Raw genomic sequence first — 25,674 nt, forward strand, 5'->3', positions numbered from 1 at the left:
TTTAAATAAGTAAAATAATAATACATGGAGCATGAAGGAAACAAAATGAAACTTTCATTCCTTTTAGAATGTGTTGTGTCCTTTCATTATGTTTTACTGTCTTCAGAAACACTATCTCATATCTCAGTAGGTTTAGACGCTGGAACAGGAGTTAGGGTTTGCAGAAACTTTAATTGCTTAGTAGCCTGACATGGCAAGAAAACAACAATCCAATCTTAGCCAGTCATAGATAATGACTTCCAATTGTTTGAGACTGATGTACAGGAAAATGGTTGTGGGTGTTTCGTTGTTATAACTTCCTGCAAAGCGAACAGGGCATTGCTGTTGACCTTACTTTCCATACATGAAGCAGGGAGGCCACGCCAAAAAGGTTCCAGCCCTGATTTATGGGAATGGTGATCCTATGTCAATCCTTTGGTGAGCAAGGCTAGGGGCCCAGTTGGTGTCTGTTCTTTCTTTTCTCTGTGGAGGAATAAATTAGTTTAATCTCACATTTCTAGAACATGAGATGTTGGATTCTGATATTCTGAGTGTTGGGTACCATTCTAATGAACAGAAGGATGGTTGTCACCTTTGCCTATTTTTGTGCTCTAAAAAATCATGGAAATTACCTCAGGGACACTAGAAATAGTTACAAAGAAAATAGCACATTTTAATCCCAAGAAACAAAGAAAGAATCAGAAAATTTGTTAAAGTCAAAATTTTGTATATAAATTCATCCCAATCCAAACATTGTATTTCTTTCAAATTTTCTTTGCAACCATTTTCTTTTCTTTCCTTTTTCTTTCAGGGTATTTGAGAATTCATTTTTAAGAATCACTCTTGGTGGTGTTTGGGGGCTTATGTGATTGCTGGGACTAATGGAGGGTGATATTATTGGTGTTGTTTTCTGTTATAAATACTTGTATTACCTTAAAGCTTCCTTTATTGGGGAAAAGTGCATTGGAAGTATTTCTTTGAAGAAATGTGTTGTGTTTTAAAAGAAGCTTGGAAAGCCCAGGAAAATGTAAATGCTGGAGAAAGTATAATACAATAAAAGCCTGGACATTTACAAATATCCACAGCAGTGGTGAAATGCAATTTTTTTTACTACCGGTTCTGTGGGCGTGTCTTGCTGGGCGTTGCAGGGGAAGGATACTGTTAAATCTCCATTCCCACCCCACTCCAGAGGAAGGATACTGCAAAATTCCCATTCTCTCCCAACTCCTGGGGGAGGATATTGCAAAATCTACATTCCCACCTCACTGGGTCCAGCCAGAGGTGATGTTTTCCAGTTCTCTGAACTACTCAAAATTTCCACTACCAGTTCTCCAGAATTAATTTCACCCCTGATCCACAGTCAATTTTGTAACTAAATCAGTACAGGATTCTTCAGTCTACTTGCAAATCTTTCATCAAAATCTGTTTTGAAAGAAAATTAGAAAAACAGAAAGATTTGCCACTACTCCCAATGGAGGATTGGTTGGAGAAGGCGATGGAAATTACTGAGATTGCCAAACTGATTTCCTTGATCAGAGAAAAGTAATATTTTATTTATTGGTGACTGAAAATTCCCTAGGAATATTTTTGCATAAAACAGGAAAATTTATGATTCATGGTTTTAAAGATTAGGCAGGATTAAAATGATATAAGAGCTATGTTAGTCATAGAGTAAGAGATAAATTTTATAGTTCTATTTAAACTGATATAAAAAAGATCAAAAGCTACTTTTTGATATCTTTTTCCCCTTCTACTGTATTTCTCTATTACTTCCCCCCTTTTAGCTTTCTTTTTGACTTTTTTCTTTTCTTTTTTCTTGATTTATATTAGTTTTTAATAATTTTAATCTTTCTTTTAAAAACCTTTAATAAACTTATGTACACATAATCCTCAACTTACAACAGTTCATTTAATGACCATTCAAAGTTACAACAGCACTGAAAAAAGTTACTATGACACTTTTTCACACTTAGAGCTATTGCAGCATCCCATGGTCACGTGATCAATATTGAGATGTTTGGTAACTGACTCATATTTATGACCGTTGCAGTGTCCCAGGGTCACGTGATCACATTTTGTAACCTTCTGAGAAGCAAAGTCAATGGGGAAGACAGATTTACTGAACAACCATGTTATTAACTTCACAACTGTAGTGATTCACTTAACAACTGTGCCAAGAAAGGTCATAAAATGGGGCAAAACCCACTTAAGAAATGTCTCACTTAGCAACAGACATGTTGGGCTCAACTGTGGTCATAAGTCGAGGCCTACCCGTATATAAAAAAAGGAAAGCAAATTTCCCCATCAAATGGAATGAGGATAGGTGGAGGGAAAAATGCAGGAGAATTAGTCTGCCTTTGCTAAGTAGACTATATAAATCTAACTTTTGTTATTTACAAAGCAATTTTATAGCGCAGCATATTATATAAACTTATTCCATTACTGAATGTTGTTGTAATTAGTTGCGAAGTCATGTCCAGCCTATCGCGACCCCATGGACAATGTTCCTCCAGGCCTTCTTGTCCTATACTGTCCCCCCGAGTTCATTTAAGCTCATGCCGAATGCTTCAGTAACTCCATCCAGCCACCCCATTCTCCGTCGTCCCATTCTTCTTTTGTACTCAATCTTTCTCAGCATTAGGTTCTTCTCCAGTGAGTCTTTCCTTCTCATTAAGTGGTCAAAGTATTTGAGTTTCATCTTCAGGATCTGGTCTTCTAAAGAGCAGTCAGGCTTGATCTCTTCTAGGACTGAACAGTTTGATCGCCTTGCAGTCCATAATTGAATTAGCTATGGTTAAACATACCATGGCTTAGACTGATATGCAATATCAGCCTTAGAGACTGACCATCTTTGGTTTAGGCTCAGCTACTCTTCAGATCCTAGTAAGTATTGTGTGCATGTGAGGAGAAGAATGGATGGCCTTTTACCATTGATAGAAAGGTGGTTCAAATAAATAAATGGCTAGCCAGAATGCATAGGATTTACAATGTTTATTTTACAGTATTATTATATCAGCATTCAGAAACTTATGCAAATTCTATCGCTGTAGTTCTACAACTCTACAAAGTGAAATAACTGATAGCTCTGGAAGCCCTGATTCCTTCATAACAGTTATAATGAAGTGGAAGCAGTATTAACCACTCAGCCTTTTCTTTTGCAATTTTGACTTCTGCGGTTCATTAGAATGTAATCTAATGAAGTTAGAGGTTGGCGGTAGAACCTCTCCAAATGAAAAGGATCATCAAGCATACAGCTTCATCAAATTGAATCAGGTTCAATCAAACAACTTGTCTTTGTTTTGTTTACCATTAATAGCTTGCCTTGAATTAACCAAGTAGTAAAGGTTTATAATTATGGTTTAAATTTAGCAGATTTTTCTCCTCATTTTGTTTTTAAAATTTGATCACCAGATGGCAGCATTCAGCCAGATTAGCAAACCAGAGACCGGCTTTATAAATAAACTACACGATATTTGTTTTCACCAAAAAAAAAAAAAGTGCTAATCATCCAAAAATCCTTCCCTGACAAAGCAAGTTCATTTGAGGACTTCTTGCGTGGTGGCATGACGCAGACCATTTACAGCTGTCCTCTGGCATTTTTGTCCAATGTTTCTCATGCTTCTAATTTTTTGGCTATAAATGGGAAGTTATCAAGGCAGCTTTATCTTTGTTCAAGGTTAGCCTTCTTTGAAGGACAGAGCATTTGAAATTTAGGTTGCCTATCATTTATTCATTTACACGCTATTTAGTTCATCTTTTTAAATTTTTAAACCAAGCCTTCCATTAGTTTTTCAAATCAGTTTTTGCAGCCCACCAAAAAGCTGATGAGCATTCTCTTCTTGTCCAAGAACAAAATGTACTGTTTCTAATTTCATGTTACAGCTTCTATCCTGCCCTTATGCCTACTGGGCATTCAAAAGGCCTAACAATTAAAAAAAAAGAACATAGTCTTCATAAAAGTAATTTCAATTGCTATTAAACCTATCACAAACTGAAATACCTAATTTAAAAACATGGTTGTAATTCCTTTCCTAAAAACAGAAGCAAAAGCAGAGATGGTCTGACCAGCAGAATCTGGCAAGCGGGACCTTGCCTGCTGATCTAGATATTTAGAAAGTTTCATAGGGAGACTGGCAGGTCCTCAAGTGGCCAAATCCCAGCTGCTTCAGGCTTTCAGAGTCAAAATTCTCAGTTTGGATTGTAAACTGCAATAATAATAATAATAATACACCTGTTACGTGCTGGCCACAATCATCTCATGACTTCTGTCAAGGAACTGGTACATGCACCCCCGCACCCACACTTCACATCCTGTGTGTAGCTTTATTCCTCTCTAGCATTCATCTCCATTGTTCAGTGATGCATTTCCTGAGTCTCTAGGATTTACCTTTATCTGCTCCTGTGAGACACTTCCTTTTCCTGTGGGATGTATATAAATGGCTTGTATAGTGTTTTGCAGAGACCTGAAAATCGGCGGTGCATGCTTGGTGGAGCTCAGCTGGGGCTCGTGTGCCATAGGTTCGCCATTACTCAGGCTGGGGGGTCAAATTTTATACCCCTCAGAGAGGGTTCGCAACTTGGGTGTCCTCCTGGATCCACAGCTGACTTTTGACCATCATCTGACGGCTGTGACCAGGGGGGCATTTGCCCAGGTTCGCCTGGTGCGCCAGTTGTGACCCTACCTGAACCAGGAGGCCCTCACAACAGTCACTCGGGCCCTTGTGACCTCTAGGCTGGAATACTGCAATGTGCTCTACATGGGGCTGCCCTTGAAGAGCATCCGGCGACTTCAGCTAGTTCAGAACGCAGCCGCGCGATGATTGTGGGTGCACCTCGGTTCACCCACATAACACCTATCCTCCGCGAGCTGCGCTGGCTACCTGTTGATCTCCGGGTGCGCTTCAAGGTGCTACTTGTCACTCATAAAGCCCTTCATGGTAGTGGGTCTGCGTACTTGAGAGACCGCCTCCTGCCAATTACCTCCCTGCGACCAATTAGATCACATAGATTAGGCCTCCTCCGAGTTCCATCTGCCAGTCAGTGCTGACTGGCAACTACACGGAGGAGAGCCTTTTCAGTAGTAGCTCCGACCCTTTGGAACGATCTCCCCGTGGAGATTCGTACCCTCACCACTGTCCAGACCTTCCGCACAGCCCTTAAGACCTGGCTAGCCCGTCAGGCCTGGGGACAAAGATAACTGTCCCCACCCGAATGATGAATGAATGTTGCTTACTATTTTACTTCTATGTATTGTTTGTGTCTATTGTCTGTATACCCCCCCCCCCTCATTTAATGTAAGCCGCCCTGAGTCCCCTCAGGGAAAAGGGCGGCCTATAAGTATTAATAAATACATACATAAAATAAATACATTACGGGTACATATGAATGAAAGTGCCTGTGTTATCTTGATCCATTATTAACAAGTCCTTCACAATCACTCAGTTCTCAGCTAACAAAATATTTCATTTTACAGTGAATGGGATGGGGCAACAAGGACACTTGTAGGCTTCCTGATAACCTTAGGTTGTTGAAAGTTTTGGCTCTGAGGCTGATAAAATGGGGGTGGCAAAACAGTAAAGTTATAAAATTCCTCACATTATATTTATTACGTATTTTATGATTCAAGCTTTACACAATGATGAAAAACAAATTGTGATGGTTATGTGGGTTTGTGTTTGTGTAAACGTTCTCATTCATTTTTCATTTTGCTTCCATCCACTTCGCTTTTCATGCAGCCCCTGGCATACCACGAAATGTTAGATACTACTCTCAGCTTCCAAAAGGCAACTGAGTCTTGCTGGAAGGAGTTTCCAATCTAAAATTAATCAATTCAAGTAGTAGATGGAAGGAGGAAAATGCTCATTCCAGTTCTAAAGGAGGGAGAAGGGGAAAGGGACAGGACTTATCAGTACATCCCTTTACATATGTTTTTCCTTGATGTAAATAAATCCTTTGTAAAGAAGTGGTAAGAGTAGAAATTACAGTGTGTCAAAAGTTTGTGTGTTTTTTAAATGTAGAAACTCCTATGTAATATTTTGTCTCACCTCCTCCACACCTTGACTTACATTCATATACCAGATGTTTCTGCGGAGTTTCTAATTCAACATTTTTTTCTAGTTGAAAAGGAATAATAATTATTATTTTTCTAATTTACTATACTAATAGTGATGAAGAAATCCACATCAAGCATATAATAATACTAATTATACATTTTGTCTAAATAAATAATCTTTCATTTATAAAACTGCTTTTAACAATCCAGAATGTATATTTGTTGCTATTAATTCAAAGATGAATATGGATACTTATGGAATCTAAACAACACCCCCTTTTTAAAAAGAGAATGCCACTAGCAGGCATGGGGGAAAATATTTACAGAAGCCCCAATTTCCAAAATGAAAAACTCTTTCCACTGAGGTCTGAATATATATTAGAGAGACAATATCTGTACCTAAAACTGAAGATGAGATAATTGATTGAATGTTGTGAGGAAGGGGCTATAAACAGCGAAGAAAAGCATTTGCCACTGTAGATCCCATCATATCCTTTTTGTTTTAATTTTCACTCAAAAGAAACCACTGGAGAGATTTCTATGTATTCAAGGTTAGAAAAAAAAACCCCAATTTTCTGCAAATGAGTATGAAAATTCTTAGCAGAACCTAATATGGTAAAGGCCTGGTTCCCACATCGTCAATGCATATGTAATATGCAAGATAAATGTTGCATGTATTTTTATGTAATAGTTCTCCTTTGTTTACTTGTTACTATACCCTATAATCATCAACTAGTGCTAGCTTTTTTCTTTGATAAGTTACCGTATCCCTTTGGTAACTATGTACAATGTAACAAAATGCTTAATATTATTTGGGAGAAAAACTTTTTCTGGTGGCATTGTGACATCAAGAATCATAAATAGCTTTCGCCATATATTGTGAAATAGCTATTTAAAAAAATGGTTATGGAAGCCATTTTTCACATCTCCCCTTGCCGGATTTGAGTACTTTTCCCAGTGTTAGCTTCTTCTAGAAAAGCTTCCAATAAATTTACATTAGAGCCCAAGCTAAACATATATAAAGTCTCAAGTGATAAAGCTCCCACAACTTCCGAAGGCACCTTCTGTTCCATTGGTTGATTGTTCTCACTGTCAGAAAGTTCTTCCTTATTTCTAGGTTGAATCTCTCCTTGGTCAGTTTCCATTCATTATTCCTTGTCTGGCCTTCAGGTGCTTTGGAAAATATCTTGAACCTCTTCCTCTCTGTGGTAATCCCTCAAATATTGTAACACTGCTATCCTGTCTCCTCTGGTCCTGCTCTTCACTAGACTAGCCATGCCCAGTTCCTGTAACCAATATCCATACGTCTCCATTCCCCTAATCATCCTGGTTGCTCTTCTCTGCACGTTTTCTATTCTCAACATGTTTTATATAGTATGGTGACCAAAACTGAATGTAATACTCTAGATGTGGTTTTACTAGCACTTTATAGAGTGATATTAGTACCTCACTTGATCTTGATTGCATCCCTCTTTAATGCAATTAAGAACTGCATTAGCTTTTTCAGCTGCCGCTGCACATGGCTCATATTTACCTGGTTGTTCACTAAGACTCCAAAATCCCTCTTACAGTCACTGCTGTTAAGCCTGGTTTCACTCAGTTTATATGTACTTTTGGTTTTTCTTATCTAAGTGTAGGATTTTACTTTTCTCTACATTGAATGACTCCATGATTCACAATCTTAACTGGGACCAGAATTTCTGTTGCTAAACAAAGTGGCAGTTAAACAAGTTGTTCCTGATTTTAGAAACTTTTTGCCATGATTGTTAAGCGAATCACTGCAGTTGTTAGTAAACCGTGTGGTCATTAATGAATCAATTAATCTTGCTTCCCCCATTGACTTTGCTTGTTGTAGGCTGACTGGAAAGATCATAAATGACAATCACATGACCCCAGGATGCTGCAGCTGTCATAAATGTGTGCCTCATTTGAATCATATGACCACTGGAACTGCTGCAAAAGAGGACAAGTCATAAGTCACTTTTTTCAGTGCCAATGTAACTTTAAAGCAGGGGTGGTTTCCTGCCAGTTCTACCCTCTTCTATAGAAAAGGTTCCACAAATCTACAGTGCCGTTTGGAACTGGTTCCAGCTCCCTCCCCCAGCCCGTCCACACATCATCAAGATGAAGAGTGAGAGGAGAAATTCTGGGAGATGAAGTCCACAAGTCTTAAAGCTGTCAAGTTTGAACACCCCTGGGGTTTTTTTCTAAAGGATTGGGGATGCAAGGGTCTTGTAACTTGACAGCTTTAAGACTTGTGTGCTTCAAATGCCAGATTTTCTGAGCCAACATTTTGGTTGCTAAGCAAGAGCGTTGTTAAGTGAGTTTCAACACATTTTACAAGTTGGCCACACCCACCCAGTCACATAGCTGGCAAGCCACTCCCACCTGGTCACATGGCTGGCAAGCCACTCCCACCCGGTCACATAGCCGGCAAGTCACTCCCACAAAGCAGGCCACACCTACAGAAGAGGTTCTAAAAAAATTTGAAACCCACCACCGCTTTAAAGAGTTGCTAAATGAATCACTGTGAAGTCAAGGACCAGCTCTTTGGAAACTGCTGTACCTTGATGAGAATCCTATTCTCCCCTGTTCCTCCCAGCTGCATGTCTCAGGTAGTCTTTAACATGCTACACAGGTGATTAATTCATTTCCGATGGGTCTTGGATTATCAGTCTCTGTTTGTCATCCACTTTGAATGATTATAATCTACTTCAGGATAAAAGAAATCCAAATCGAAAACATACACCTCTATGTTTTGTTTCTTATCACTCGCTCTTTTAGATATTTATTATTCACTTTAACATTAGTGGTGATGTTCATTAGTCTTCCACAGCTCCTTTCCCAAAGGATCAGATGGATTCTGACAAAGTTAAATAAAAAACAATGTTATCTTATTTAAGTATTCAGTTTTGGTCAGAACACTATAAAAAAGAAAACATGCAGAGAAGAGCAACCAGGATAATTAGGGGACTGGAGACATATGGATATTGGTTACAGGAACTGGGAATGGCTAGTCTAGTGAAGAGAAGGACCAGGGGAGACAGGATAGCAGTGTTCCAATAGTTGAGGGGCTGCCACAGAGAGGAAGGGGCCAAGCTATTTCCAAAGCACCTGAAGGCTAGACATGGAATAATGAATGGAAACTGACCAAGGAGAAATTCAACCTAGAAATAAGGAGGAACTTTCTGACAGAGAGAACAATCAACCAATGGAACAGAAATTGCCTTTGTGTGCGCATATGTAATGTGCGTAAATAAAAGTGTGAGCATAAGAAATACTGATTGCACATCATACATTTTATCATTATCACTGAATTTTAAGACAATCGATTCTTGGAGAATTTTTATTTAGGGGTTGGAGCTAAGATTTATATGCTTTGAATACAATAGTGTTTGTGTTCTTGTAGAAATCCTTCTCTAAATATCAGTCATGTCCAAAGAGAGATAGGAAAGGCTTTTGCATAAATCCCTGTAGATCTGTTAGTACAGATAATACTGTACTAAAAGGACCAATGATGAGACAAATATTGCCATATCATTCTCATGTTCCTAAATGTAGTCAAATTGCTTTTGGTAGGTCTTACTACATGGTGTTTATAGTTAGACATGCAGCCAGACAGAAATGGTAGAGACAGAAGGGGCACTTCCAGCAAGATCCATTTTGTCCTAGGAAGAAGAATCTTTATTTTTTGTTTACTAAAAACTCCCAATACACACAATTTGTGGAAAATCATTGTATTAATTCAGGACTGATGTGGCTTTTGTCCATTTTGGCAGTCTATCTAGGAGATTTGAGATTCAGCTAAGCCGTACACTCCTCTAATTCAGTACTGATAAATGCCTAAAATATTTCATTTTTGCTCATTGCTGCTAGACAACTATAGTGGTTATTTCATTATTACTCTGGACTTATTTCTCAATTATTCATGATGGTTCTAGGCTCATGTCCCAGGTACCTTAGAACCAGACCCTCAGTCTCATAGAGTTGTCCACTGAGATGACAAAATTGGCTAAGATTATCTTTTAGCTACACTACATGAGTTTGTTACTGAAAGTGCCACCTATTCTTACCATATTTAGCAATGTAGATGCTATTTCAGAAACTAAATAGCTGAACAAGTATATTCACTCCAGTAGTTACATTACATAATTCATGATCCCACAACCTAAATATAACCAGTGTTGAGTTCTGAAATTCCAGTTGATTAGAGATCATGCCTAGATTTGAAGTATTATAACAATTAGTAGAAGAATAACTTTTCCATCTGACTGGGACATTTTTGTGGAGAGGAAAAAAAATCCCTACAATCCATACTTCAGATGACCCAGTTCTTACTGAGGAAAAAAAAAACCATGATCATTTAATAAATGATGGACTACTGAGCATATAAAAAGTTATTAGCACTGGTCCTAAATTATGTGATTTAATGATGCTTTCCAAGTCAATTATTTAGAATAAAATTACAGGAGGGTACCACTGCTGTTGTTCTTTTATTCTTTAGGAATATTTCCCTTTGGGTAATTCCATACTACATCGCTCTCTAACCCAGAGGTCTTTAAACTTGGCAACTTTAAGATTTGTGGACTTCAACTCCCAAAATTCTCCAGCATAGCATAGCTGGTTGGAGAATTCTGGGAATTGAAGTTCACAAGTCTTAAAGTTGCCAAGGTTGAAGACCTCTGCTTTAACCTGTCAAAAGTAGTTTGAAAGCTGCATATGACTCTCTTGACTTCTATGAAGTGAATAAAGAAGAGGAGGTGGGGCTTGACATCGCTACGACATGACATGCAACCTTGGGGCTCCAAGATTGCTGTCGATATCTCTGTTGCTGGACGATCCTTTTTGGATCTAAACCATTCTGAAAGAACGGTGATAGAGAAGGGCATGTCCTGCTGATCTCAGGGGCATCACAAAGCCTCTGATTGATCCAGGGAAAGCTTTTTTTGCTGGCTACAAGAGAACCAGCCAAAATGGTGGCAGAACGTTGGGACAAGCCCTTGAAATGGAAGCAGAATAGGAGAGACAGTGTATCGAAATGGTGAGAAAAATCTTTATTATTAGAGAAGAGAAACCTAAAAGACTTAGAGTTAAAATAAAATTGAAGATAGAAGGAAGCAAGCGGCAAATTAACCCTGGTTTAAAACTATCATGTTATCTTTTCCACTTTAATTTTGTTTGGTTTCTATGTTTGTTTTAACAAATGCCTCTTACTTTTAAACTAGACTGGTCTTTTTTCCCCTTCTTCCTCTATACTTTTCCCATTTTTTGTATTCGTGGAATAAAAGCCTCTTTCCTCTCAAGGCTCAGCTGGATCGTAATCTTTAAACTTGTTTTTTTCTCTTCCAGAGTTCGGAGCTTAGAAAAGAGAGGCAAAAGAGGGAAAAGATGTAACACTGCCATCTAGAGGCTTGGCAACATCTGATATTACAAAACTATTGGCTTTGTTTAAACCTAGCAAAAGCCTTGGATGTTTTAGTGGCAGTGTTTATAATTTGGAAAAATGGTACAATATGAAGAAGAAAAGGAATTAACATTGCAAAAAATTATGTTAAATTCAAAAAGTCATAATAATCACAAAGAGAATTGAAAAGAGACTTGAAATTATAGATCAAAATACAGAAAGTACAGATGGAAGAGTTGAGAATCCTTGTAAAACAATGATGAAATTTGAGGACAGAATTAAAAAAATCACAGACATATGAAAGTTATAAGAAAATTGTTGACACTGATAGCAAATTGGAGGGAAATGATAAGTGCAAAATACGGAAAGGAGAGATCGATGAACTGGAACTCTATCTCAGATGTCAAAACATAGATGAAGAGGAGAAAATTTGGCAGAAACAATGAGAGTAATTTCGGCAAAAACACCAGTGATAACAAAAGTCAAGCTGATGAAAGGAACAGATGGTGGGTTTCGAATCCTTATAAGATATGCAATGAACAACAAGTTGTCAAAAGAAGTCCACGTAAGACAGATTCTACAAATGGCAAGAGATATTGGACTGCACTATTTCTGGAAGGATACAGGATGATGAAATGAAATGTCACAATAAAATTTAGTTAAATGTAGTTAAACTTTGAGTACTATGTATAAGACAAAGTAATAACAGCTATAGTCAAATAAATGATCAATAATGATAATAAAGCATTTATATATACTAGATTGATAATTTGAAATTTTATACAAACTGTAAGTGAGGATGATGTAGATGATGTTGAAAAGCCTTTTTATAAAAGATAAATAATTCTATATAGACTATAATATAAATATGTAATATCATTGGATGATTTCAGGACAATGTAATGAAATGCCATAATATAAATTTACTTCAAATTTAATATGCCTCATATAAAAAGGATGTAATAATAGCTATGGTTAATGGATGTTTAACAATTATAACAATTTGTATACATGTATATTGAATTGATGGTACTAATAATGGCAAAAACATGGAATTGAAAATTATTAGAGAATGTTATCAATGCTAAAATAATAGAATGATTTAGAATAGGATATTAAAAAAATCTTTATTATTGGATATATTGAAGATGATATAAGGAATCATTATAATATAAATGGATACATATTTAGAATACCTTGTTTAAAATGGAAAAACAATAGTGATAATCAAACAAATGAAGTATAATAATAATAATGTATACAAAAATATTTGATTGACAATATGTGATTTTTTATAAAATTAAATGATATGGAAAGGATGCAGAAAGACCTTGTAACTAATCGACACACTGTATGGAAGTTTTTACGTTGAAGAGGTTTTTATGTTATATGTTTTGTGTGTTTGTGTTTGTTTTAAAATAAAAAAATTATTAAAAAGAACAAAAATCTTTGTGATACCCTGAGTGGCCACACTCTGTCCAATTTAAAATAAAATTTAAAAACCTAGATATCTTCTCTTTTTCAGAAAATTTCTTTGGTGATGCAGAGCATTGGATGGTGATAAAAAAATATGTCAGTGCTACACTGTTCATTTTGACCTCAAAGAAGTGTACAGTTTATAAGATGTCTCTTTCATTACTAAATCTCAACAACTAAGAAGAGGAAAAGTGAGATAGGAATTCAGGAGGAAAATTTCATCTTACTCAAATTTTAAAAGCAAAAGCAAAATGTCCCTTGCGGTGGTATCAATTGCACTCCAGCTGAAATAAAGTACCTCATCTCTACTGTCCTTATTCCTACTTTCTTTATATCTACCACCTTGGCCCATAAAATGTATAAGACTCTCACAATCATACTACATATTTATCTTCCTAGCTTCAAAAGAGATTGATTTCAACCAGTATTAAGCACAAGGTTTTCTCTTTCATGCAGGAAATTTAACTACTTTCTGCTGAACATAAAGTGCATTTATATGTATTAATACAAGCACATTTTCAAAGGGGGCATTAAGTATATACTTTTTTAGAAGTTGCAACTTATTTTAACTACATAGCTTTTAATTATTCTTATAAGCAGAAGAAATTTTTGCGGAGTGTGGCTAGAGTGCTTCTTGGGATTACAAATGATCTAGTTAAAAAATAAAATAATTCTGTAAATAATGTTTTGTATTTAATTTCTAGAACACATTTAATAGTTCCAAAGCAGAAAAGACAGTACTCTTAACCACTCATAGCTTGTGAAGGGATGGGAGTAAGTAAGAAAGGTTTCTTTGCTAACCTCCTGTTTTGCTTTAACAAAACAAATGCATTTAAATAACATAAAAATTTCACTGGGGAAAAAAATTCATTGGGAAAACGAGTTATGTTTTCTCCCCATTCTTATTATTGCCTTCAATTATCTCAGTATTAGAATGCCTGTTTGGTGTAGCAGTTAAGGCATCCAGCTAGAAATGGAAAGACCATGAATTCTACTTCCACCTAGTCTAGTCACAAAGCCAGCTGAAGGACTTTGGGCCAGACCTCTTTCTCAGCCCTAGAAAGCCGACAATGGTAACCCATTTCTGAAATCTTGCCAAGAAAACTGCAGGGGCTAATCCAGGCAGTTTCCAGAAGTCAATATTGATTCAAAGGTGCACGTGTGCATCTGCATCTCCACACCCACCAACCCACACCTAACTATAGCCACTCCTTTTAATTGTTTCATTGTGATAAATTGGCATTCATGATATTCTTTTATCTTATTTGCATTTATATGTCAGAGCCAGCAGTTAGTCTTCTGTTCTGGTAGCAAGAGAAGCGTTGCATTCCCTTCTCAGGAATTTTCACTGAGTCTCTGCAAGATATATTCCAAAGGTTCCTCACCACCCAAGTCTCTCTGACATCATCTGTTCTTCATCCCACTCCCCTTATGTTACAAATGGTAAATGACTTTCACAAAACATATGAGTGGAGCACAATTCCCTAAAAGATATTCATGCCATATTAAAAAGCTTCACCTTTGTCATAAACACAATAAAATTAATCTTAAATAGCAGAGCAAGGGGAGAAAAATCTGTTTTTCTCTTTTAAACAGGGGGAACTGTTCTGCCCACTGGAAGGAATGATGGTGAATACAATTATTACAAATATTACCTTGGAGAGGGCAACCTTTAGCTGCCTATAATCCACAATAGTTTTTTTTGCAGAAGAGCATTTCTATATCTTTTTTTTTAAAAAAAGAAATCAATCTGAGTATTGGAATGGAAATATTTTCCTGAATATTTTCCTGAGCCCATATCTCAAGACATCAAAGAGTTAGAAATGCTAAATACCTATTTGATACTTCTGTGACTTTCACTTCTGAAATGTATCCTGTGTTCTTGCCAATCAAAGGTTGTCTCAAGACTGCCAAAACCAGAGCCATTAATAAAAATATTCTTCTATTTATTTTGCTTCCTATTTAATTTTATAAATGAGAATGTGCTTAAGAATGCTCTTTACAAAAAATTTGGTAAAGAATGGTCATGGAAGAAGCAGAATATTCTTGCAATTATTTAATTATGAACTGGACTATGGATAAATGTGAAGGTACCATGTTTCCCCAAAAATAAGACAGGGCTTTGTTTTCCTTTTACCCCCAAAATAAGCACTTGGCCTTATTTTTGGAGAGGTCTTATTATTTTTGAGGTGCAGGAAGCAGTGAGCGTGATCACCTCATGGCTGCTGCTGTGTTGCTTATTTTGGGGGCAGGGCTCGATTGGGCTTATTATCCGGGGAGATCTTATTTTCAGGGAAACAGGATAGTGATGACTGTACCATCTCTCTTGTTTTTCACAGTTCATAAAGAAATTATTCTTATCTGATTTTGCAGTAGAAGTGCTATTATCACTAAATAAGAATGCTACACTTGATAAATTGATAGAAATATTTTTGCCTAATTCTCCATCTAATTTCTCTGCCCTCAAATTTGGTAAAAAGGTTTTTTTTTTAAAAAAAAAAAACCTAATGATATCAGACGTCTGTTCCGATCCAGCCTCCATTGCTTCTAAAAGATACTCTTTTATTTTTAAAGATCAATGTTTCTTAGTGACAAATATTCCATATTATGAGCTAGTGATGTGTTAATGGCTAATAGGAAACAAATCTCAAATAGATCACATTTCCTCCTAACTAATGAAGATCAGAGCTAAAATAATTAGTGTTATTTATCTGAGAGGTACATGGGAAGGATATCATTGCAAAAACCTATCAAGTCCAAACTCAACAAAGAGCCTGCAAAGTCTAACATTTCAGTAACAACATATTTTGAAAAAGATTTTTTCCCAAATTAGAACCATGGATTGTAACTTAAAAATAAGATGGATAGTTTGATCAAGCAAGCAAGCAAGCAAGCAAGCAAGCAAGCAAGCAAGCAAGCAAACAAGCAAACAAGCAAGCAAACAAACAAACAAACAAATAAAATAGTGGCCTAGTTCATGAATCATGCTAAACTTAATTCAAGCAAATTATATCTGACTTAGCACAATGTAGGAACCAGCAAGTGGCAGTAGTTGACTTATTTCTACATAATTCTGATTGAGACCCACTGTAGTAAATATTAAATGCTGCTGAAGCCATACGCCATGATAAAGAAATTTGTAATGAAGAGTGCAATATTATGAACTTTTAAGAATGAGCTCTATAAATCTTCCTTTTCAACAAACATGGATCTGACTGTATCAGGTTACTTCAGAGGAAAGGTTAAATAAAATGGATGCCTAGTAGTATAAGAACTTTAATTCTAAGATCAATGTAGAGCAATAGTAGAGCAATGTAGAGCAATAGGCTTGTTTACTTCAATGACAACACTGGAATGATTTCCTATTATAACCTATAATACTGTGAGGCCAAATATCTTTAGAAAGGTTTTCTTGAAAGTTCCTTCCTCCTATAGCTACGGAAACACTCAAGTTTGGTATTTTAATGTGTTTTTTTTTTAACTTGATGCAGTTCATGATATAGCACAGGACAGAATCTATTATTCAAAAATGGAAAGCCCCAAGAAGTATTATAGAAGGAAACTATGAAATGTCCATAAAATCCAAAATCCAGATGTTTGAAATAAGCAGATGTTAACACTGCAAAGATTTCAGTTCATGAGTGTTCCTGCTGCGTTCATATTTTTGGACGCTGAGAAAGCCTTTGATCGAGTTAACTGGCAATTCCTGTTGAAAACATTGCAAAAAATGCAAAGAGGAGAAAGGTTTTTACAATCAATCAAAGCAATATATCAACTGCAAATGGCTCAAATTATAGTCAATGGAAGTTTAACAGACTCTTTTCAAATTGGAAAAGGTACAAGACAGGGTTGTCCCTTGTCCCCACTATTGTTTATTATAACTTTGGAAGTATTGCTGAACAAAATACGGAGCTTGGACGGTTTAAATGGAATTAAGATTAGGCAGCATGAATACAGATTGTGTGCTTTCGCGGATGATTTGGTTATAATATTGGATCAACCGCAGGAATCTAGTATGATCTTAATGAATATGATTAATCAATATGGTCAAGTGTCTGGTTTTAAAATAAATTTAGGGAAAACAAAAATATTAGCTATAAATATGAATACTAAACAAAAGGAAGAACTAGGAGGAATGTTAGGATGTGAAATAGTCAAAAAGGTCAAATATCTCGGAGTTAATATCTTAATTTCAAATGGGAAATTATATAAGTATAATTATGAACCACTTTGGCATAGTATACAGATAGAGATGAAAAAAATGGGATAAGTTGCAGTTATCTTTGCTAGGAAGAATAGCGGCAGTGAAAATGAATATATCACCCAAATTCTTATTTCTTTTCCAAATGTTACCAAAACTTAAAAAATATGCGAATCTTTTAGAATGGCAGAAGGGTATTAATAAATTTATATGGGCAGGAAAGAAGCCGAGAGTAAAGTTAAAAATAATGCAAGATGTACGTGAGAGGGGAGGTTTGAAATCACCCAATCTAAAATTATATTATGACGCAGTAGTATTATCCGTAATTAGTGATTGGATCGACTTAACCAATGATAGGATATTGAATATTGAGGGACATGACTTGGTATATGGCTGGCATGCTTACCTGTTGTTTAACAAAAAAGTGGACAAAAATTTTAAAAGTCATATTTTAAGGAATGCTTTATTGCGGGTTTGGAAAAAATATCAACATAAATTAAATGACAAGATACCCATGTGGGCAATTCCTAGACATGCAATAGAAAATATGAATATAGCACAAAAATAGGATAGAATTACTTACAGACAGCTTCTTACCCTGGAAAGGGGGGTACTACAACTAAAATCCTTAGAGGTACTAAAAGAGGAGAAGGTAATTCAAACATGGTTCCAGTATGGGCAATTACAGGCCAGGTGGAAAATAGATAAAAAAACTGGTTTTATCCAAGTTGAGGATAACATTTAAACAAATAAGAGATCAAAGCTTAATGCATATAAAGAGGATATACAATGTATTAGTACAGATAGATTTGGAAACAGAGTTAGTTAAAGATTGCATGATAAAGTGGGCTCAAAATATTGAAGAACCAATAATGCTGGATACATGGGAAAGAATTTGGGTAAGAAATGTGAAATTCATACAAGCCCAAAACCTGAGATAAAATTTTTACAAGATGTTCTATAGATGGCATTTAGATCCTAAAAAATTGGCTTCTATGTATTCGAATTTACAACCCAAATGTTGGAGATGTGGTTCTCTTGATGCTACATACTTTCATATATGGTGGACTTGCCAAAAGGTTAAAGCATTTTGGATAAAAATATGGTGGATTATACAAAATATTCTTTAAAAAAGGATAAAATTTACTCCTCAGCTATTCTTGTTAGGTATAATTACTGACTGTACAGTGGTAGAGGTTAACCTGATTTTGCATTTAATAACGGCAGCAAGACTGTTGGTGGCGCAATACTGGAAGAAGGAAGATTTGCCTACAATTCAAGAATGGACACTGAAAGTCACAAATTTAGCTGAGATGGCTAAAATATCTGCCTACCTTAAAGACCATTCAAATGAGAGATATAAACGAGACTGGAAAAAATGGATTGATTATATTCAAAATAAATATGGGACTAAGAAATTCCAGATAGCTTATGTTTAGGATTAGGAATGATTTAAATTGTCTAAAGTTAGTTTAGCAAGGAGGAGCTAAGTTCAACGTAAAGATGTTATTAACTTCTTACTTTTATTTTTTATCAATATATCTTAGACTGTGGTTGTTAAATATCTATGCTGTGTACGGGTTCTGGGAAGTCGGGGGCGTAGGTTGTGGGGGCTTGGGGGGGAGGGGGGGAAGTATACTAGGCTTGATTTTAAAGCAAGATGATTGCACATGTATATTGTCCTCTCTTATAACATGATATTGTCTAGGTAATAATTTACATGTGATTATATGTTATGGAAATGGTTAATAAAAAAATTTATAACGATAAAAAAAAGAATGAGCTCTATAAATCTTCCTTTTCAACAAACATGGATCTGACTGTATCAGGTTACTTCAGAGGAAAAGTTAAATAAAATGGATGCCTAGTAGTATAAGAACTTTAATTCTAAGATCAATGTAGAGCAATAGTATAATTGGCTTGTTTACTTCAATGACAACACTGGAATGATTTCCTATTATAACCTATAATACTGTGAGGCCAAATATCTTTAGAAAGGTTTTCTTGGAAGTTCCTTCCTCCTATAGCTACGGAAACACTCAAGATTGGTATTTTAAAGTTTTTTTTTTAAACTTGATGCAGTTCATGATATAGCACAGGACAGAATCTATTATTCAAAAATGGAAAGCCCCAAGAAGTATTATAGAAGGAAACTATGAAATGTCCATAAAATCCAAAATCCAGATGTTTGAAATAAGCAGATGTTAACACTGCAAAGATTTCAGTTCATGAGTGTTTGAATGAAGGAACTGCACAAAATGAATTAGATTAATCTTCACATTAATCCAGTTGTTTATCAGTGCCTAACAATTCTTGGCTGATTTAAACAAACTAGTTAGGGTTGCACTTGGTTAAGATAGCAGCAAGAAATACCAAGAGTGTAGATTAGAATAAGAAGTCTAAAAACTATTTCAGAAAACAATGCAAACTATTTCTGTATTGTTGCTTTTAAAACAAAACAAACAAACTGAAAACTATATATGGCAACATGTATTGAACTCATAAAAAGGCTAGCTTGAAGATTTCACTTTTTATATACATAATAGATTTAATATAATATCACTAGTTTTGAAATACAAGATTTTAAATTGAAAGGTTATTTATACAGCATTGAACAGAAGCCACAGAGTTCTTATGTCTTATCGAACATGCTGATTTTCTCACAACTAATGCAGATATATACATGTGTAGGAGTTATGAATTTCTTTCAGGTTGCTAAAAGTCATACAAATGGAATTGTTATTTTTAATTAATCTATCTTCTTTTACACCTCATATTCTTATGAAAATTAGGATCTCACTGAGTTTGAAGTTATTAAGTGTAGTAGTTCTTCCATATGCTTATAACCTACCTTCCCCTCCTTAACTTTCTACTAAAAACATATCCTTCATGAAATAAGTCTGGAGATGGGAGACTTTTTTATCCTTCTTGATGAAAACATACTGTTTAAAGGTTATTGATCACATGAAACAAATAGCAATCCAGGCCATACTGCGAAAAAAAAGACAATAGTTCCACATTCATATGTCTATGCACCTACACACACATTGGTAACAGTACAAAATATAGCAATTACCATTCAGTGAGCACTGTGATTATGCTCTAGTCTTATTAGTTTCTATGTGTTGCTACCGATCAGTAAAGCAAAAGGATACAATATAATTATAAATATATGTCTTTGTGCACAGAATTATATATTACCTTCTTCAACATCTGATTTCATTGGTGGAATTCAGTGATGTCTCCTAGCAGAGATAGCTTTGAAAGGAATTCAGACATGTTAATGGAGGATATACTATCTTTGGTATATGAGGCTGGGAAATTCTGGAAGTTGAAGTCTACACCTGTTAAAGTTGCCAAGTTTGAAAAAAACACTGATCCCATGATCCATCTCATAAATTGAAAACAATGGAACTTCCATCTAATTTTTGAATAGAAAACATAGAATACAATTTTCACACACACACACACACCCCAAATGTAAGCATTCTTTGTCATTTAATTGGGCTATCGGACATAAATTATATCTGGATATTATGTAAGGAGGGCGGAAATCCCATTCTTTTCCTATTTCTATTTGTCTGCCCCTTTAAATCAATCCCTTACAGCATGTGTTTGGAGTAGCTTGACCTTTATTTATCCTCTCTCTCAACCCTATTACATCGTTTGTTGGTAGACATCAATATCACTATGTGCTGATAGATATTTTAAATTGAAAAATCCCATGGAAAAATAATTCACTAACTGCTTTGAGCAGGAAACTTACTGGAAAAAAAACCCACTTTTCATCTGCTCGGGTTTAGTAAGGCAAATAATAAATGTACGTGTATAGGTATCCATATATTCCACGCAGTTCCTTGTTAATTGCCACACTGCTGTCTCAGCTGAGTTGCGCACAGAACTGCCTTTCCCGGTTCAGTTCTGCCTTGCACCACTGCGGCCCCGACGTTCTAGAATGCGGCAACATTTTGTGACGTCATAATCTCACTCTGGCAGGCCAAGTCAGAACGAGGCAGCCAAACGCCGCATTCCGGCGGATTCTTCGGATTCAAGCAAGCCACCATTAAGCGGAACCCTCTGCTTCTTTATTTTGCTGCTTTCCTCGCATGGCGGTCCTCGTTGCCATCCAGATACCAAATTTACGTGACGTTGAGGGGGGAAAATAATAATATTGCTCTTTCTAGGCAGCAGAGTGCGCCATCCCCTCGTACTTCGTTTGCGCTCTGTTGATCCGACTTCTCCGGAATTGGAATGGAAAGTAGTAAAGCAAAGCAAACGAAAAAAAAGAAGAAGAAGAAAAAAGAAACGCTCGCTCCCCACTTTTTCTTCTATAAAACGGAAGGGCTTATTTTAGCAGTTGAATGGCAAGGTTGTCTCCTCAGCAATTCCAAAAAGCTTTTCTTTTTTTCATTATGAAAGTCACAATCGCAATGCTTGTGGCAATGCTACGAAGGCCTTGCAGGCAAACTTCCCTACATGCTTCCCAATGGAAAGCCTTGATTGAGATGAGAGAAGAAATTATGCTGCAGAGAGGAGGAGGAGGAGGTGGTGGTGGTGGTGGTGTGTGTGTGTGAGAGAGAGAGAGGGGGAGAGAGAGAGGGAGGGAGAGAGAGAGAGAAGAAGAAGAAGAAGAAGAAGAAGAAGAAGAAGAAGAAGAAGAAGAAGAAGAAGAAAAGAGAGAGGGAGAATACGTTTGATCTTATATTGAGAGCCATAGAAAAGAGGTGCTGAATGTTGAAAATGACCCTGCAAAGGGAAGGTCTTCTAATTGAGCAGCAAAATAAGGAGAGGAGGAGTTCATTTTTCCCCTCCAGCTTTTAAAAATACCTTTCTAGGTCTGGTGTCCAGATGAAGTTACTTAAGCAGATTTCATTATCAGTGAGGAAATTGTTAAGAGGACATTATGATCATTTTCCTATGAAGCCCATGAAGCGGTATATAAGTCTAACTGCTATTGCTGTTGCTGTTGCTATTAAAGAGCCAGCATGACAGAGTGGTTAAGGTGTTGAATTTGGATGGGGAGACTCAAGTCCATCTGGAAGCTTATTGCGCAGGCTAGGAAAATGGGACATTTTCTCCTTCTTAGTCAGGCTGCTTCACAGAATTATTCTTCTGGGAATAAAATCAGAAAAGATGCTGACGTTTTCCACTCTTGAGTTCTCAGAAAAATTATGGAATGTAAATATATGTAAAAGTGGCATTGCCTTAAGTTCCCTTAGGTTTTTTTTTGCTTTACAAAGAATTTGCAATTTATTTTATTATATAGTATGCAAAAGAAATTGGCTAAGATGTCCATCAGTGAGCTCCTACTAGGTGTTCAGTTGCATGAATTCACATTGTGATATATTGCGACACGTCTAATAAATTAACAAATCAAGAATATCTAAAATCTTGTCACTATCTTGACAATTATTAGGAGGTTTTGTCTGGTATGTTGTGTTTTGTATTAACTTTCTAGTATAACTGATGCACCCCTGCAAATGGCATCAGCTCCTAGTATCTAATTTCTATGTTGCTATCAATTGGCAATTTACTCCTTGTTTGTGCATGCATTTTGCACCATTTTAAATTGTGATTCAGAAAAAAAGGATATATGGAGAGCAGAAGCAGAAGAATATATATTAAAATCTGTAGTTCCAGTGAAACCTTGAAAGAAACATCCAATATGATGGGAAGATTTAAAAAGTGCAGTGAATTTTATTTTCCTCCACCAGGTTATCGTAGATCAGGAAAACTTTGTCTATTTTAGGAGAAATCACTGGAAGACAAATAAAGAATGGTCCTGCATATGTATGATAAAACTTCAATGTCTGAGTAGAGATCTGTTCTTCTAATGTGCTAATTCAAATTACTCAGCTGTTGAAAAACAGAGAACATTCTTTTTATTAGTGGTAAAGGCATTGTTGTCACTATGATCCATGGGCCTCTGAACTCCAACTATATTTTATGTAAGACTGGTCTACCGTGGAGTAAATGAACTATGGATGATGCACTGGCGTGAGAATTTAAACCACATTGATGTCTCTGGGCTTTGTCTGAGAGGTGGAAAACTTTAAAGCAGAAGCTGATCACAAATCTTTAAAAGACTAAGGCATAAGGGCCCTTAATACTATTTGGACTTTCTCCCAAGAAAATGAGTAGAGAATTAACTGCTTGGCTACAGCATAGTTTACAGCACATTTATCTGTAAAGAGTTTCACGGAAATGCAAAAGATGCCTGGTTAAAATTGATTTTTTTTTCTGGGGCATTTTCTATGTTCTATATCAAGCAACCCTGAGTTGCCCTCACTGAATTAGTATCTAATGGTGTTTCAGTTCAGGTACCCAGATGATAATCTTCTTACCTGCATTTAAATCCAGATGAAAGAAAATCAATTCCTAGGGTACCTGGCTTGCCATTACCAAATGAGAGATGCATCATTATTTGTTGTAATGTGTATTGCTTAGGCCCAATTTTATGACAAGGTTGAAAGCGGTAGCTTTGTTCCTGAAGTACCTGTTCCAATCTCAACAGAAAAACAGAACAAGGTAACTGTTTACTATAATGTTAAAAACTATCCATATCTGGATAGGTTTCTAACAAGACGGTAAGCAGTAAGTAAGCCACCATCTGTATCGCTTTGCTGAGTGGTGAAAAATCTGTCTATTAAAAACATTTAGATTTACAGACTAAATGATAGGTAATAGGCCAAATGATACAGAGCAGCTGCTTTTCAAGGATTATAGCCACATCAATTATGTTTATATTTACCATCATTTAGGTAGGTATTTGCTAACATCCATAGGTCTGTTCATAATTAGGTTTATAAGTAAATTTTATTTTATGATTAATAAATCATAACATAATCCTTCCTTGATTATGTATATTGAAGCAATTTTATGATATTATGTTTACATATATTCTTTTAAAACTTTCACGTCACATATTTTTAATAGTGTGTATTCAACAATTATATTTTTCTAGAAAAATATAGTTCTTGAAAATATTCAAGATACAGCAGTATTAGGAATAATACACCCATCTCTCTCACACACCAATAAAATGTAGGGAAAATATACCATTAATAGATCATGATTCGCAGCCCATGCTTTTCTTTAAAAATGCTACATATGAAAATATTTTTTACATCCAGGTATATATAAATATAGTGCAACTTGATTTCATAATGTTTTCTCTAGGAGGCCTCACATTGGCTTCAGCACCGTGGACAGCACCCAGGGCTTTGGCTGATTCCAGTCAGAGATGGTTTCTGCTCCCTCCTCTTTGTTCTTGTGCAATTTTAGGCCTAGGCTAACAAAGACATCCTTGTATAATGAAGGATAATTTAAGGACTCTCCCAGCCTTCCCACCTCTACTTGCACTGTGATCAACACCCTACAGATTTTATGCTAGTTTTATTAATGCAATTACAATATTTTAACTTCAAATTATGCAATCCCTAATATGGACTATATTAAGAAAAAAATGTAATTGACACAGTATCTTTAATATTTCTGGGTCAGTTGTTTAGGCCAGATTGCAGGAGACGAATGTATAAACAATAAACATAAGGATGCCACCATGTTATTTAATATATTTATTTCCCTTTCATTGTCTTTACACAGTTTACTTAACAAACTCTGTAAATATCAAATGAAACCTACCTGTTCTTGTATGATGTCCTGTATGGCCTTTATTGACAAGGCTACTAGGTTAGATGAACATCAGCATCTGGTATCACTTCATGACTGCATCTATGCTCAGCTGTTGGAATTACATTGTTTTGGACATTTATAGAAGGATGCACATTTGGTTCAAATCTTCTTTGGCAGATTATTCAACCAGCTGTTCAGGATGTCTTCAAGCCTCGCTCTTGGCATTCACCGCGTGCCTTAATTGTATGACATTAAATCAAGGTCCGCTGTGAACACGGAGAGACGGAGACTGTACTGTTCTCTCTTGCTCACTTGCTTCTTCCACAAACCAAAATAGCAAGCAACCTTTTAAAGACAAAATCCACCCCCTGCCCTTTATCTCCCAGGCCCCATTTGAAGCTGAGGCTGCTTGCTAGCCCATCTGTCAAATCCACTGGGCAAGAGCCTATTTAAAGCCGCTTCCTTAAGCTGCTCTAATGTGGCGTCTCTCTCTCTCCCTCTCTCTTTTTCCTCCCCTCTCTCATTCCTTAAGACTACAGAATGATAAGACTTTGCCCTGATTGCTCTTGAAAACTCCGGATTTGTTTTGCCGACCTGCTCTACCCCCCTCCCCTCCTCTTCAGAGCTGTCCTTAGCCATTTGGATACTGCAGGGAAAGACATTTAAGCACCTCGAACTCTTCTGTGTAAAAGAAGAGTCTGCAATATTCACACATTTATAGAGTCTGCACAAATGATAGAGGCAGAATGCATGTTGACTTGCTTGGTAAAGCGAAAAACATTAATGCAATAACAGCTGCCCATTCCCAAGAGGTTCAAACAGCCCATTTAGTTTGGTGACAGTGTCTTTGTGGGAGGAGGAGGAGGGGTGGTGGTGGAGGAGGAGGAAATGGAAGAAGAACGGGGTAAGAACAGAAACACCACCACA

The 25,674-nt window shown here is 36.3% G+C and overlaps 1 long non-coding RNA gene across 1 annotated transcript; it reads right to left on the reverse strand.

The window, feature by feature from the left end:
* Nucleotides 1–24,976, reverse strand: LOC148049181 (uncharacterized). Its single transcript, XR_015695634.1, has 3 exons — nt 24,757–24,976; nt 20,314–20,370; nt 1–462 (listed from the first exon to the last, which is right to left on the reverse strand). It is a non-coding gene; the product is annotated as an uncharacterized LOC148049181 (long non-coding RNA).
* Nucleotides 24,977–25,674: the final 698 nt, after the last annotated feature.

This window comes from Thamnophis sirtalis, unplaced genomic scaffold, assembly GCF_051295495.1.
Source record: "Thamnophis sirtalis isolate CommonGarterSnake01/CBP01778 unplaced genomic scaffold, rThaSir2_p1.2 scaffold_2, whole genome shotgun sequence".
NCBI classification, from domain to species: Eukaryota; Metazoa; Chordata; class Lepidosauria; order Squamata; family Natricidae; genus Thamnophis; species Thamnophis sirtalis.